Here is a 17,209-nt window from a genome sequence, read left to right on the forward strand (position 1 = left end):
GGACGATTGTGCAATGTATGCTTCTTCTGGAAGTGATGTCAGTTTGTGTTGAGTTGAGTTTCCTACACTCCTTTGAGTTAGTTTGTAACTTGCATATATCACAAATCTCATATGTTTTCTGATTGGAAAAAAGCAAGCCCAGAATGGCAAGCTAAGATCAGAAATATATCTGCCAGTCTTATGAATGTTCATAGATAGTACATCTTGCTGTGTGTGTGTCTGAATACTAAGCAAGAACAACAGCAACAACAAATGCCAAGACCCATATTATAACAATAGACAGTATTTTGGGGTTGAGGGAAAGCGATTCTCCAATGCTTTATTATTTGGGAATGTCTGATACTCCATTGTATGAAACAAATAAATAAATAAATATTTCAGCTAAAACTTTGGCTGCAAGCTTCTAAGATGGTGGTGATGATCATCATAGGCCCCTCCCCACAAAGTTGAGGGTAATTCTCATTCAAATGGTGAGTGTGTGCTATGTCATGTGATAGATTATGTGGGGAGGGACTTACCACCCCCTCCCATATTTTGTTCAAGCTGGCACCCCTGGTGATGATGAAGTGCTTGGCCTGTCTTGTTCCTCAAAGTCAGAGGAGGAGGGTAATTGATCTGGAAACCAAGTCTTAGGAGAAACATTTGAAAGAACTGGGTATGCTTAGCCTGGGGAAAAGTAGGGAAATACTTGATGCCTTCAGATAGCTGGAGGGCTTCCACACAGAGATGGAGCAGACTTGTTTGAGGTTACTTCAGAGGACTAGACTTGAACCAATGGGTGGAAATTGCAAGGAAGTCAAATTCAGTGACACAAGATACTCAGCCGTGCAACAATCCATTGGAAGGTTAATAGAATCATAGAGTTGGAAGAGACCACAAGGGCCATCGAGTCCAACCCCCTGCCAAGCAGGAAACACCATCAGAGCACTCCTGACATATGATTGTCAAGCCTCTGCTTAAAGACCTCCAAAGTAGGAGACTCCACCACACTCCTTGGCAGCAAATTCCACTGTCGAACAGCTCTTACTGTCAGGAAGTTCTTCCTAATGTTTAGGTGGAATCTTCTTTCTTGTAGGCTGTTGTGGGCTCTCCTTCACTGGAGGCATTTCAGCAGAGCTTGAGCAGAGATGCTGTAGTTGCAAGAGTCCTGTACTGTATTGAGCAGGGGATGGATTACATGACCTCCAATATCCCTTTCAACTCTAAAAAGCAACGATTTGAAGACCTGGAAAAGCCTGGAAAAAGCCCACCTGCTACTTTCAAGATTGTGGTAATTCCTGGCCTTGGAGGATACTACCCTCTGTGTTGAAAGTCATTTTAGCTCCTTTTCTCTTCAGTGAAATATGACTTGCTAGGATGCTTCCAGATGCTTATTGAGCATTAGTCCTGATTTGTTTGTAGGAAGGTTAAGTGATGTTACGTCAAAGCAAGCATTATCCCATAATTTCCACTGCATTTCACCACCACCTTCCTTAACAAAAGTTTGCACAATGGCTCTTGAAATCAAGGAGGTTTTATTTCTGCATTTGGCTACAGTTGGATGCCATTTTAAATCAAGGTGGTGAACTTTTCAAAACTGCACTGATTTTCTGTTTCTTAGAATTACCAAGGAATTCTGGGCACTTTGCACTAGTGAACTATAATTCTGCAACCTGAATTTTCAGCTGGGCTTCAGTCATGTACTTTTTAGAAGTTGACTTGAATATGACCTAGAGTGGAAGCCATTGAACAGGTTTGTGTAATCTTCTGATTTTTTTTTGCTGAATTTGTTTTGCAAGAAAACAAAATTTGCTTTTAACTACAATATAGTAAGTATTATAGAAGCTTCAGCATTGTCAGCAATTTCCACAGCAGAAAAAAAGGATTGACTGCAGAATTATAAAAGGTGTGTCTCAGTTTCAGATGATACCTGGGCTCAGATGAATCAGAAAGAAGATCAACAACACTTGGTTTAATAAAGTTGCTCCAGGAAGTTGTGTGTGTTTTTCTCCAGTGCCTGAATTCATCCTGGAAAGGAATGAACTAATCAGATATCACTCATCTTTGTGAACATGTCACAGATCTAAAAACCAATCAAAAACCAGCTTTCAATAACATCTTTACATTTGATGCCGTCACTAGGCATTCCCTTAATTTTGAGTTCAAATGATAAAAATATATGAGTCTTCATCTCTATCTCACATTCCCTAGTCGTAAGGTTTCTGAAAAGTTATTTCTTCTTTTCCTGCTTGTACTTGTGTACAATCTAGGGTGCTTTCAAACATTTCTTAGAGCCATTTCTTGATTTATCATATGGGGAGTTCCTGGTGCTGGGACCAGTCCTGCCAGGCAAGGCAAGTGGCAGGCGAGGGAGGAGACACTGCCTGGTCTGGGACAATGGAACCCATATAAAAGCAGTCCAAGATATTTTGCTGGGCTTCATGTGTTGCCTGAACCCGGGCCTGTGGTTTGTCTCCTTCAGACAAACCATAAACTGTTGTTAAATTTGAGGGGGGTGGATGCCGGAGAAACTTGTAGGCTACCTTAGTTGCCTTGTAGTCCTAGTGTTAGGCAGCATGGCAGATGTTCTCAATAGAAGGCTTTCTGAATGGCTAGGAAATACCTGAAAGGGGGAGAGCTCTTCTCCACCCCAACTAATAGGTGACATGATCATGGTGTTTGTAAGTGAGAGAAGCCATCTTCAAGTGTTCCTTTCTCCACCCAATTGACACTGTGTGCAGGATGAAGACAAGTGTGCTCTAATCACACACTCTGCCACTATCCCGTTGTCCTCCACAAGTTGGAGGGTGACTGTCTGAAGTAGGGAGCCTGCTCCACCTTGGGTCCTCCAGAAGTGGCTCAGGCTTCTTGCTATCAACAGGTGCCCTCCAACCTGCAAAGGGCGATGGAGACATAATCATCTTCCCTCTTCTACTTGTATACAATGTTAATTGCACGAGTAATGGGATGGCTGAAGAAGGCTGCTGAGAAGAGGTAGAGATGACCAGCTTTAGGCACCTCCGGAGTGTTGGCTGTCTCCTGGGAGTTCTGATGTGAGGACATTACACTTTGGCTTTCGGTTGCAGCGTGAAATATCAGCTCCACCTCTGCCCAGCCTGTATGTTTGTAAATAAACACAACATGCTAATAAGCTCCCAGTGATGCCCTTCCAAATGAAACCCAACCTGGCTAAGCGCTGCACCCCCAGGACTTCCCACTGCTTGGACAAGTGGGGTGAGGGCTAACGCTTGGCCTGGTTTTGTGCCTTTTCCTGCATTCGTCGGCATCACCACCACCACCAGCAGCATTTTATTTGTACCCTGCCCATCTGACTGGGCTGTCCCAACCACTCTGGGCTGCTAAACTCTTTTTTAAAAAATATATTTTTTATTTATTTTTCTCCTTAAAACAGTATTTTCAACAATACAGTAACATACACATTTACTTTCAGCTCTGCCAAGCCTGTGGCTTCCCTCCCTCCCTTCAGCAGGTTTTCCACTTTCAAGTCCTATCTCACACTTTAGCTCTTTAACCTATTGTCCACATTGAAGGATTTATTTCAGTCCTGCTAGTGTCTTCATTTTTTTGCAATCATTATTCAAATATACAATATATTTACTCCAGTCCCCTTGACAATTTTGATTGTCCTGGACTTGAATCCTGCAGGTCAGTCTGGCCAATTCTGCAAAGTCCATCATCTTCGCCTGCCACTCCGCAATTGGTAATTCCTGTAACTTGCACTTTGGGGCCATTAAAGTTCTCCCTGCTACTGTGGCGTACATAAATAGTCTTTGGTCTATCTTCGCAATTTCCTCTCCCATCAAACCTCGCAAGAATGCTTCAGGTTTTTGGGGAAATATATATCTAAACATCTTTTAAAATTCATTATAGATCAGTTCCCAAAATGTTTTTACTTGGTCACACGTCCACCACATATAGTGAAAGTCTCCGTCTGCTTCTTTACATTTCCAGCATGTTTTATCTCTCATCCTATACATTTTAGCTAACTTTACAGGTGTCAAATACCATCTATACATCATCTTCATTACATTTTCTTTCTGGGCTGCTAAACTCATCCTGAACTCACACAACGTCTGGCTATCCAGGTCCACTGAGGTTGGCCGGCTTGCCTTTTAAAGGTCAGTTACACAGAGCAGGATAGCTCCAGAAATCCCAGGAAGAGAAGGGATGTTTTGTTCCCTCTGGCCAGGTTTGCCCAGAGATGGGACTGTTAATCATCAAAGTTGCTTCCTTCACTCCTATCTGTCTGACGCTGAACTGCTGCTCTCTAATTACTACTTTCATTAGGCAATCCCCTTTGATTCATGGCAGTTTTAGAAAAAGAAAGCTACTCCAGAGTACACTGTCATGCTGTGAATCATGTGCTCATCTGCTCCAAGCTATATTTATCACAGACAAGAAATGATTGGGGAAAACTTTGTGAGCCAGTGTGTGTAAACATTGCGGCTCTGACTTATGCACACAGGGGTTGTTTCTCAGATGGGTTTCATGTTGCATGAATACAGCTCCTCCGGTATTCCTCCCCCCACCCCAGGCTTGTATGAACCAGGCACTCATCTGTCCCATAAATGGTGCCAAAGACCCGGGTGTCACAGACCCACAAGGGGAGCGCCTATTTATCACACTCTTCTCTTTTCCCCAACCTTCTCTGCAGACACCATGCAAACATTTAGCCTGGCCATATTGAAAGCATGCAAGACCATTTTTCATGCCACAATGACGACCTACAGAAAACAGGAGCCCCAGATAGGCTAGTAAAATGAACCCATCTCTTTAGTATAGGAGCTTTTCTGATGCATGTACGTAGGGCAAAACCAATACATTTTGCTGTCTGAGGCACAGCAACAAATGGCACTCCCCCCCCCTCCAAAACAAAGTTCATAATACCCACAACCAGTCAAGTAATTTAGGTGTCTGAGGCTGGAAATCCTGCAAATGCCTTTCACCTTCTTCAGCAGTAATATGCTAAATAACTTAACAATTTTCTTTTCGGACACCCCAATCAGCTGCTTGGGACAGTCAGTTCCCTTTGCCTAGCAGTAATGCTTATTCTTTTGGAGCAACTCATAAGCAGCTGCTTAACTTTCTGTCATCATTCATTTCAAATAGAACCCTTTATAACCCATATTATTATTTATTAATATTAATAAACAAATATCTCAAGAGGCAACAATGGGCTGCTGCTGCAAATCCCTGCTGTCTGGGCTTTGTAGCAATTATTGGTGAGCACATTCATCTAGCACAATTTGCAACAGATGGGGTTAATCATTTCTTTTTTGCTTGTAAAATGTCAAAATCCCGCTCACCACTCATAAAAGACCAAACGCCCCCTCACCACTTATAAAAGAAAAGCACATTGTTGTTTCAGCCGATGCCCTTTCTATGCTTCAATATCTGACATCACTGGATTTGTAGCAATAAACGTCTGCTTTTAATGAAGTCAGTTTAATGGTCAGTAATTTTTCTTTAAGACTGAAGGACAGGCATCCTCGGCCTGCACTACTGATGTTGCAGAAGTCGCCTGTAGAAACTACCACGGTTGCCTCAAGTGAGGTGACTCTCACATTAGTAAATCATCTGACTAAAGAACATACCTGCCAGCCACTGAAAAGCCAAACAAATTAAAATTAGGCTCCTTCTCATGGCAAAATATTCCCACCCTCCAAACCGAGGTTGATAGCAAAGCCAATAAAATGAGGTCAGGTGTTAAAATATGTTGACTGATTCAGATTCACATTCCTAAAGCTATGTTAAAAACAAGAATGTTAAGACATTTCATGTTGCCATATACTAAGTCTAAAGATGGACTGACTGACAGCTGTTTCCTGCAACACAGGTTTTGTTGAGTATATAGCATTTAAACTGCAGAATAGCTGAGCTGTTTTCAAGAGATCTGAGATGATCTAGCACAATGGTCTTGCAAAGCTTACTTGTCTATCCTAATTGTGAATATCTATATTTACAAAGGGCTAAGTGTACAGATGGATCTGTTGTTTTCATACTTCTCCCTATTACAGATAGCTGTTACAGGTAACACAGGCAGCTGAGGCCCCAAGTATAGCTGGGCGTCATGACACTGCATTGCCCACAGGCCAGTGAACAAGCTCCCCAAACCAACAATCAAAAAAATCAATTCCACCTGTAACATTTTAGATGAAATTGGTCTGCCCAGGATTTGAACCAGGGACTGCAACTTCCTCCCATTCATACTTCTTAGGGGGCAGTTTATTATGTAATTTCTGATGGAGGGTTATTTTTGATGCAGTTTTCATAGTTTTTATCTGGACTTTGGCCATGAGTATTGGTCCACTTAGTATTATTTTTCTGAATTTGTCAGTTTGCAAGGCGATAATGGCCCCGGACACAGAAATATCAGAATGAAATTTTGTACACACATTCAGAACACAATTTTACATTCAAGTTTAAATACCAGCTTGACCTCCACCCACTCAGTCGCTCGCCATGCTCACTTTCAAAGTGGTTGTTGGTATGTGTGTGTGGCGGCAGCGGTGAGGGGGGGGGAATGCAAAATAAGGTGCAATGCAAGATTTTCCTCAGAATGGAAGGTGTGGTCATGTTCAGGACAAACCTGCTGCTAGATGCCATATTCACACTCAGGCCACCACTTTTCCTAGGAAAGAGGGCAGCTGTGATATCTCCACTGGAACACTTGGAAATAGGTTGGTGTGCTGTGTGTGCCTAACAACATACTGAGCGTCAAAAATTGAACGCAGCTCAAGCCCTTTGCCCTTATCAAGGGGGCCACCACCTTGCCACTGGATTAGTCCCAACCTCACCCCACACCCAAATAGCTCCACTCCACACCTTAAATGTGATGAAAAAGCAAATGAGTGTCTGTATAGCCACTCTCTCAGCCTCCTTTATAAGTGCAGAAACCTTCACCAATCACCGTGCTCCTGTTTATCTTCTGAGCTTACATGCCTATTTTTATTTATTTTTTGACATGGTTTGATAGGCCTTGATAGGACAGTGTCTTTCCTCCCACTTGGCTCAACTTAATGTTATGATTGACTGTTGTGTCTTCAGACACCTTTCAGTATCATCCATTCCTCTGACGCCTCAGAGGGGCGAAACGTGAGACATTAGACCTTCTTACTTATTGAAATCCACCCAGAGAGCAACAGAACAGCATCTTGCATTAAGAATGCTGATCAGAATCTCCACCTTAACTACATCATAGCCTGGATGGAGACAGCCCAATGTTTTGTTTTTAATAACTATAAAACAGATGTTGGAGAAACCTTTCAACAATACTGCAGTGCTAGACTTTACACCACAGCCTCACAACCGTACATTTTGTTTGTTTTGCTTTTCAGATAAGGTGTTGCAAGCACATCTGAGAAGGACTGTCTGAAACTGGATCTTCTGCAGAGAACTAAACTCCAGCAATTTAAACTGGGGCTGGTTTAATGTGACTAAGATGAAGGGAAAGTTCTGGGTTTTCCTTGACATAATAATGAAGAGATTTTATTAGTTGGGGGCTGTTTTGAGGTGGTTAAAGTTCACGAGGGTTTACCTGAGTCCACATAGCCAGAGATTATGTGCACTGCAATTCTGGGAACCTGCACTTCTCAAGTTTCACAGCTTAGTGGTAATAAATCTCCACGGCGCTTATTTAACCATTTCAGAATATAACCAAATGAGCAGGAGAAAGGAAACACCCTCAAGGAGATGTGACCTTGAATGCATGTTCTCCTCACAAGGAATCAGATGGGCGCCTGAGTTTGAAACGAAACCCTCAGCTGTACCCGGAAGGCATCTGTGCTACAAACTGGAGTTTCATTCCATTGCCACAGCAGCAGTTAGCACCACAGCTCTGTTTCAGAGCATTGCCAGCTAACCTTCCTGGTTTACCTCATCAGTGCCTGAAGCATTAGCAGCGAAGCACGGGAGAGAAGAGGAGGATGAATCAGCAAAGCGTAGGAGACAAATACTATGGAAATATTCAGTGATGCCGAGAGAAATTCCAAAGAAATTAGAAGCCCCGATTATTATTATAGCATTTTTTTTTAAATCAAAACATGAAAACCTTTACTGGCTTAATTTTTGCATGTCAGGGTGCTTTTAAATATATAGAAGCAGACCAGTAAAACATGGAAGTGGAAGAAGAGGAACGAGCTTCTTCCCACAAACCCCTTTGTGATGGAAATAGTACCTTATCCTAATTTGCTGTTGGGGGGTAGCCCAGGGAAACAACCGTCTTTCTGTTTCCAACATGGTGTAGGCATGGGTGCATCTTCTTTCCTTAAAAAAAGTGGGGTTTTTTTGGAGCAAACAGATTGCATGAGAAAGTGAATGGTCACAGTTCCCAATTCACAGAAGATTAAGGGTAGTGAGCATTAGCTTTGCTTTCAGAGCCAGGGTTGGGGTTGGTGTCCAACCAAAACCCCAACACCACAGAAAGGCCACTGTCAGTCAGGGAAGGGGAGGAATCAGAGTCATTTAATTCACATATTTCCAAACAACACACAAAAGGAACTATAGTCATTCTTCAAAATTCATACTCTCTGAAGTTTGCAATGCAATTCTCCAGTCAGATAACATGGACAAAATTACATAGGCTATGGTAAAGCATGCATAACATACATATGACAGTGAAAATATACCAAAAAATGTATTAGGTGGAATTGCTTTGCAAAAATGTGTATATAAGAGGACACTACATACCAAAGTGCATTTGCTAGGAGAAATTTGCATGGAAATGCCTATCAGTTTTCATAAGGACTTTTCTTTTCTTTTTTGGGGAGCGAAGTGAGGTGTAAATATGGAGAACTGAATTTAAGATGGAGAAATGGAGAGAAGCCAAAACCGAGGCTCTCTGCTGCCAACCTTAGTTCTGGCCTCCGCTGCTACTCCTGGCTGTCATCACTGCTAAACCACCCACCATCTTGGTTAGACGGGCCACTGGTAGCATGGGGGAGGGTGTGGAATTGGCAAAAATCACCTCCTCTCCCCCCACCCCTCCTTAGCAGAGATCTCTGCTGAATCAGGAACCCTTCCATGAACAGAAGAGCAATGCCGGAGGCAAGACGTTTAAAAAATATTCAGCCCTAAAATGAGGAGCAAAACTAGGCTTTCTGTTACCCAGGTCAAAGACCCAGGTTGGCACCCCACCACATGGATGTGTGTTTGCATGCGTGAGCGCGCGCGCACACACACACACACACACACACACACCCTCATCACATTTAAAGGGCATAAAAAGTAGGCAATCTATCATTGAATACAAAGGAATCCTAAGAAGTATTATGACTGTATGACCAAAGGAAAAATGAGCATCCCTTCCAGTAAAAGCAAGTTGTTTCTTAAAAGTAGAACTTCCATGTGCAGCAATTGTCTATCTTTGGTCAGGTTTTGAATTGGATTTATTTGGTCACAGGATCATTAAAAGACTGCATTTCCATAAGATCAGCCAAGACCCTCTGGTTTTCTTTTAAAATGTTTTCCCTCCCCATTTGAGGCTTTTGCCACTCACCTCTCTTCCAGTGTGGTGTAGTGGTTAAGAGCGGTAGTCTCGTAATCTGGGGAACCGGGTTCGCGTCTCCGCTCCTCCACCTTGGGCCAGTCACACTTCTCTGAAGTCTCTCAGCCTCACTCACCTCACAGAGTGTTTGTTGTGGGGGAGGAAGGGAAAGGAGATTGTTAGCCGCTTTGAGACTCCTTAAAAGGGAGTGAAAGGCAGGATATCAAATCCAAACTCTTCTTCTTCTTCTTGGTTCTGTGGAAACCCTTTCAAGGAGTTTTGATGTGGAAATTTGCTCCTGAGTAAACTTCAACAAGATTCCTTTCAATTTTATTTTAGTTTGGTTACTCATTTCAATGATAATTTTCTAGTCATTTTAGCTTCCATGTAAGGTGAAGAAATGCTTTTTTCAAGTCTAAAGTCTAAAGTGCCCTTCCATTACAACCCTAATGCAGCCGGGCTGACCAGAGCTTGCCAGCAATCTGCCTCTGGCAGCAAAAATGCTCACACACTCCTTTCTTTCCTGTGCGTAGATCATGTATAGTCTGTAAAATGAATCAACCTTAGCTCTTTAAACACATTCAAAGTTATGAATGGATCAGAGAATCATGGAAGGGACCCCAAGGAGCATCTAATCCAACTGATTCTCTTCCTCAGCTTCCCTCCAGAATTTCCTTCTCACACAGGAAGGGCTGTCTTTAGCATATGCGCCGCCGGGGTGCAAAGATCTGCCCAGTGCTCCCAAATTGAATTTAGCCCCCAAATTAACTTTTATTATGCTTATGTCAGACACAACACTTATGCTTTATCTCTTGTTGAAGGGAGAGATAAGATTTTATTTGCTCATTTATTTACAATACACTTATACAACACCACCACACTTAAACTTATAAGTATTGTTTAGGCACCTACTTAGGAGAAACATCAGTCGTGTCAAAGGTGCCTCTGACCCCACTGCCGCATAGCATAGCAGCGCAGCTCAATACAATACGTAACATAATATTTTGATGTAAAAGGTAATTTTGTGTGCACGGCGCCATTGAGAATGACAAGCGCTGTCGCTGAGTCTGACAAGTGCCGCTGTTGTGAATGACAAGCGCTGCTGCTGGCGCAGCGCATCTTTGGTAAATGAGCGCACAAAGTCTAAGGCCCCCCTTGCACCCCGGGGCTCCCGTCTTCTGCTTCTCTGGGAGAGCCACACAGCCTTTTCCAACTCTCCCTGCATTGCGTTGTAAATGAGCCTTCTTCAGCTTGGTGAGGAAATCCTGGGCTGAATTTATATCTACTGCTTTTTGTATTTTTACTGTTGCTACAATAACTGCTTTTGTTTCTCATGTTTTTGATCTGCTTTATATTTGTTTTATGGTTCTCTTTTGTAGGTTCTTTTAGAAATAATAATAATAATAATAATAATAATAATAATAATAATAATATAAAACAAAAACCAGTTGCCATTCACTTTTTCATCTTTCTCCCCGGCTGAAGCCCAGACATGCTGGGAGCCTGGGAGCCTCAATGGCGCTCCTTTGGGGGCTTCATCTGGGGCAGAAACCCTGGCTAGACACCCCCATCCCACCTATGACTCTGCTTAAAATGAGTAGACACCCCCATCCCACTTATGACTCTGCTTAAAATGAGTAATGAATTTAAAAAGGATTGAGGGTATTTCTTAGCCACTTGGTATTTCCCCAAGTCAGTCCTTTGTTGCATTCACAGCAAACATCAGGTTGCAGTAAATTGCATTACACTATAAAACATTTTGTTTGTTTGTTTTAATCCTGAACTGTGAGCAATGAATGCTATTTATCACCACCTGCTGGAAGCAGTGAAACATGCATCCCATTACTCTCTTCCTCCATCCAATGCCATCAGCAGAGATCACAGGAGATGAAGCACATTCCTCTTACGAAATAAGAGCCTTGCAATCGGCCGGCACAAACGCCTCATTTGGCTGTACAGAGATTCTTGGAAATTTCTGGTACACATCCATAGGAACATTGACAACTTGGGGATATCCCAACCACCTGTAACTGAAAAAATGACATTCATTTAGCAGTTCTGAGGCCCAGAGGGACCACCTGTTGTTTCTTTTTCTTTTTCCAGAAGAGTGTTTAATTAATGATATTAATCATTGTATTATTCATTTTATTATTCATTTATTATTAATGATTAGCAGCTATCAAAGGTCCTTTCCCCATGTCACTCCTTTTGCAACCAGCAAAACGAGCAGCCTAAAGGAAAAATAAACACATCTTATATTTTCTTAGGGTCACTTTCCTTCTTCCATTTGTAAACAGCAAATTAGGGGGTTACTCTAAAGTCTTCACTGAGTCCTGTCCCTGGCAGAGGAAGAGGAGTGCGGGGGGAGTGCACCGCCGCCGGCAGCACAATCCTGGTGGGGTGCCATCGCGGCTGCCCCCCTGCCTGCGCTGGGCACCGTACCCCTGCAGGAGGCACACCATGCCCCTGGGATGCACGCCAGCCCTGCCCCGCCTGCTCTCTGCCCCCCCTCGGTGCCGGAGCATGAAGCTCCGCCTCTGGTCCCTGGACACCCCAGTCTCCAGAGATTGTGTACAGAAGTTTTTCTGCAACATCACTCTGGCTACACCAGGATTATTCATCTGGCATTATCCCTACTTTCTTTTAGTCTGTCATGTTCACCTGAGGTCTGTTATAAGAATTTTAAGGTCTCAAATATATAATAAATATTCATAAATGCACACATATCTAAATATATAAACAATGTGTCTGAAATAGTACAGGAGAGCAATCCTGAAGTTGTTTTGACTCTCCCAATGACCTCAAATATTCCTTTGCAGTAAGGGAGGCAAATGGGGAAAGCCTCCCCATTGTCTTTTTGCTTACAAATGCAGTCTTAAGGGTGTATCTGTGTTTGAACAGAGTGAGGCTGTGACCTGGATTCAGGAACTGAAGTATTATCCATCACCAAAGAATGGCCAGGCTGCCCAGGTAATGCAGTCAGTGACCAGTATTCTGGCGGACATGATTTCTGCAGTAGACTGCCTCCTATGATGCATGTATGATGATTTTGGGGTGGTCTTTGGCTAAGGGGGTTGGCCAATCTCAAAAGTCTTTAAATGTTCCTGCACACTTTTGTTCAGGGTCTCTCCATTCTTGGAAAGAGGGGAGGGAACTCTGTTGCAACAGAAAAATAAATACAGTGGTACCTCTAGATATGCGCACCTCCGGTTGTGTATCCTTCAGGATGAGAACGCAGCAAACCTGGAAGTATTTTTCTGGGTTTTGCCACATGCACATGCACAGAAACATTCTACCACACCGCACACATGTGCAGAAACAGTCCCTCCAGTTGCAGAAATCTCAGGATCCAACCGGAGCTCCGGAACAGATCCTGTCCACAACCGGTGGTACCACTGTATTTGCCTTGCTTTCCACTGGATCCTGCCTCCATCCATTCTTCTCTGGCTGGTCATGGATTTAGGGGACTCAGAGTCCCATGGGGAGTTGGACAGCAAAAGCCAAACCCCAATTTCTACATCAGTCCTTAATCACAATATTGATTTGCTTCTTGCTGCTGTCTATCTATACTGCTTTATGTGTTTATTTGTGCTGCTTTTAGCTGTTGCTGACTGCTTTTGCTGCTCTCATCATTTTTATCTGCTTTATTACTAGCATTTTATTGTCCTGTGCTGTATTTGAAAGCCACTGTGGGGACTGAAAGAATAGTAGAATAGAAATCCTACGAAGGAACAAATGGACCAAGTAAGCATTCATGGTGTGCTGTATGCTGTAGAACAACATACCTTTACTCAGAAACGTGGTTGACTAGCAGCTTGCCACGCCCTCCCTAATTCCAGGGACTGATGAATGAGCTGATGTGTAGCGTGTAGTGAGGGAAATGCAGGGAGATACAGGCTTAGAGCTGGTTCCATGCTCATCCTTTGGCAGCTGTAGCATCAAGCAATGGATCTGCATGTGTGAAAAAGCCACCACAGATCAAATGCCTCAGAGACAACTTTCATACTACCTCAAGCCCAAATGAGTCAGCTGATACATTTGGCTGTGTCTCACAAAGTGCTGAGTGATCAAGTGACAAGAGATCAAGTGATGCATTCAGAGCAGGACAAGTTCTTGTGCTGGTCTGATCCCCAAATGAGATTTGTGTGTGTGCCTGTAGGAGAGCTCCTCTGCCCCCCCCCCCAGATGCACAAGGGAGCAATGGGAGCGGCCTGCTAGCCTCATTTCTGAAGATGACATGTCTGCTTGTCCTGCTGTCCTGGTGATTGTGCATAGAGAATGGAAGAAGGACCTTCTGTGACCCAGGTGCACATGGTGTCCTTTCTCAGCTACAGCTCAGTGGCAGCGCACCTGCGTTGCAGGCAGAAGGTCCTGGGTTCAATCCCTGGCACCTCCAAATTGGCTTGAGAAAAGGCTCTTGTCTGGAACCCTAGAGAGCTGCTGCCAGCCAGTGCACATATTACTGAGCTGATAGGCCAGTGCTGTGATTTGGTCTAAGGCAGCTTCTTTCATTCCTACGCTCCACTGGGGGGTGTATGTGGCTAGTTAGCACATTGGCATTGGGAATGGTGTGGCTAGGGGGCCTTGCCCCCTACCATGCGCTCAGTGTACATATGTGTGCAAAGGAATCTCTGAACGCTCCCAGCCTATTTGTGACATTTCACTAAGCTGGCAGCCAGGCCTGGGGATCTCCTGTTGATAGGCCCAATCTGGCCTTCATTCTCCCAGGCCCCATCCATGGCTGCACCAGAACTCCTCTCCTCTCATTCTCCTGCAGCTCCTCTTCAAGATTATGCTCCCATTGCTTCCTCCCTACTTTGGCCTCACAGTTGGGAACAAAACTCCCTCCCCCTGCTGATTGGATCTGGCTTCTTTGAGATTAATAAATTGGTTACTGAGCAGAAATTAGCAGGTGATAAATGTCAATCTTCATGTCGTGAGAACCTGCTTCTGCAGTTCAAGGTGCTCTTAAGGGCACAAGAGCAGATGAGGCTGGGATTTCTTTTCCTGGATAGGTGGCAACTCAAAGATTGAGGGTTTCATTTCTTGCTGCCATGACATAACAAATATATTCTGCTTGGGTTGCCAGTTTAAGTGAAAAGCCATTCTGCTTTCACAATTGTATGCTGTTGGCATGAATTTAAAAAGAAGTTGGGATTCATATTTGTACCTTTGCTGGTGTTTTTTTTTTTTTTTTAGCACTTCTGAAATAAATAAATAAAGACCATATCTGTCCATCTAATGTAGAACCTTGATTCTCAGTTGAGTCTCAAGACTTGTACATGTTACACCAAACACAGGTACAATATGTACAACATGCACAGCTCAACTACTATGTACTTAGGTACACACCTGAATAACTCTACAAGTTTACAACTCAACCGTTAGTGTACACAGGTACAGTAACTTGACATTATTAAATAGAATCATAGAATTGCAGAGTTGGAAGGGATTCCCAAGGGTCATCTAGTCCAACCCTCTGCAATGCAGGAATCTCCACTAAATCATCCCTGGCAAATGCCTATCCAACCTTAAAAACCTCCAAGGAAGGAGAGTTCACAACACCTACTGTTGAACAGCTCCTACTGTCAGAAAAGTTTTCCTGATGTTTAGTAGGCATTTCTAGTAATCTGAAGCTACTGGTTTGAGTCCTACCAACCTTGATCTGGACACTATACTTCTGTTGATAGAGGCTACAATAGCATTAGCTTTTTTTGCTGCTGCATCACACTGTTGACTCATGTTAAGATAGTGGTCCACCAAAACCCCTAGATCCTTTTCACATGTACTGCTAGTAAGCCAGGTGTCCCCCATCTTATATTTGTGCATTTGGTTCTTCCTGCCTAAGTGCAGAATCTTACATTTGTCCCTGTTGAAATTCATTTTGTTAGCCTGCACCCAGTTCTCCAATCTGTTACGGTCATGTTGAATCCTAATACTGTCTTCTGCTGCATTAGCTACCCCTCCCAGTTTGGTGTTATCTGCAAATTTGATTTAATCCTAGTTGTTTATAAAGACCTTAAACAAAAGGGGGGCCAGGACAGAATCCTGCAGCATCCCACTTGTCACTTTTCCCCAGGACCCTGAGGAACCATTTATGAGTACTCTTTGGGTTTGGTTGGTCAACCAGCAGTTACCTCATATGTGTGTGTGAGCACATCTTAAGAAACAGCTAACAGCTCATTCAACGCTGCTGTTACCAAATCTGAACCAATAAGAGTTTTTGACCAAAGGGGATGAAATCTTCTCGAAAGAATTTGAAAGTGACATATACTCGGAGTCGAGTGTGAATTTCATGCTCTTTATTCAGCTCATAGTAGCAAGGAAACTTCCCCCAAAACGTCTAGCTATATCTACATTATTTACACAATGGGCCCTGTGTGATTGGCTAATTCCGGGCTGCTCCTGCAGGCCAATCAGGTCGCTGATTCACTTCCACCTGGAGCTGAATTGGGTGGCTCCTGCGGACCAATCAGACTACTGCATTCTGGATCCTATTGTTCTAGGATTCAGATCAGAAAGGATGTAACATGAGATGAAATTATTGTGTTTTAGGAATGGATTGATCAAAAAAGGAAAAGTGTTTTCCTCCCCTCAACCTCAAAAAGAAAGATTTTGTTGTTGTTGTTTACATTCATCATAGCAGAAAGGAAGAGGGTTTAGGGATCAGTGTTATTTAAAAATGATTTTATTATTAGGAAAAGATGTGGGGTTGTTGATGCATGAAGTCCAATATTTGATAGGAAATAAAGCATAACTGTTTGTTATGCTGTTCCCACTTCTCCAACGACTGTGAAATTCCATGAGCTCAGATTATTTGGAATGAGAGTAGACATTTTCCTGTTTTAAAATGTAAGGCTGCCATCATACAGCCCTCATTGGAGGCTTTGTAATGCTGCAACACAATGCTGGGGCAGCAGGCAGGGGCAAACCAGGGGGCATGTTGCCCAATGGCAGTAGACCTGGCATGGAAGCTGGGATCTAGAAGTGGAAATAAGTAAAAAAATTGAGGGGCAGGGTGGGGCAAAGAGGAAAATGGAGGTTTGAAAAAAGCAGCCTCTGGTAAGACATGGTATTTGACAAATGGAAGGTGAGGGGGGCCCCACTTCACTTTCACCAAAATTCCCTCCCCTCTTGAAGTCCCTCTTTCCTTTAAGATTCTGTATCGCAGGGGTTCCCAATGTGTGCTCCATGGGGCACCAGTAGCCCACAAGCCCCACTGCAGTTCTAAGAGAGGGTAGGACTTTGGGTGAAAAGGGGACCCGGCACCTTGATGAATATTATATCTTCTAAGTAAGTCACTGAGGTTTATGGTGTTCTGCTTTGTAATTGAGTTTATTTACAAATATACTGGTTGCACATAAGAGGAGGCAGACAGCTTAAAAACACCAGTGGGCAGCCAAAATTCATTGCCCCGCACCCACTCCTGGATGGGTGGTGGAAAGGTCCCTTTCCAGATCTTGCAGATCCCCAAAGTCAGCGGTCAGACTCTTTCTGCATGCCTTGCTCAAAAACTGATACTCTTTGTTTACTTTCATAGACACCCACACAGACTTAGACGGCATCATCTGTATGGGGGGGTATGGACCCTGCCCCCTTTTCTGATTGGTTTTCAGAAGACACCAGAGTGGTACTATATCAAGTTACAATGGTCTAACCTTGTAGGAATGAATGGGGCAGTCCCTGCACCTTCATCTTGGTGTGAGTCTCCCGTGCAGCCTCCCG

General features: G+C 43.4%; 1 long non-coding RNA gene across 1 annotated transcript; it reads left to right on the top strand.

Annotated features, from left to right (window-relative positions):
• Positions 1-359: 359 nt before the first annotated feature.
• Positions 360-7,638, top strand: LOC310688508. The gene is made up of 3 exons (XR_014516986.1): positions 360-845; positions 1,076-1,732; positions 7,338-7,638. It is a non-coding gene; the product is annotated as an uncharacterized lncRNA (long non-coding RNA).
• The last annotated feature ends 9,571 nt before the right edge of the window (positions 7,639-17,209 follow it).

Source organism: Podarcis liolepis, assembly GCF_965112155.1.
Source record: "Podarcis liolepis genome assembly, chromosome: 11".
Taxonomy (NCBI): domain Eukaryota; kingdom Metazoa; phylum Chordata; class Lepidosauria; order Squamata; family Lacertidae; genus Podarcis; species Podarcis liolepis.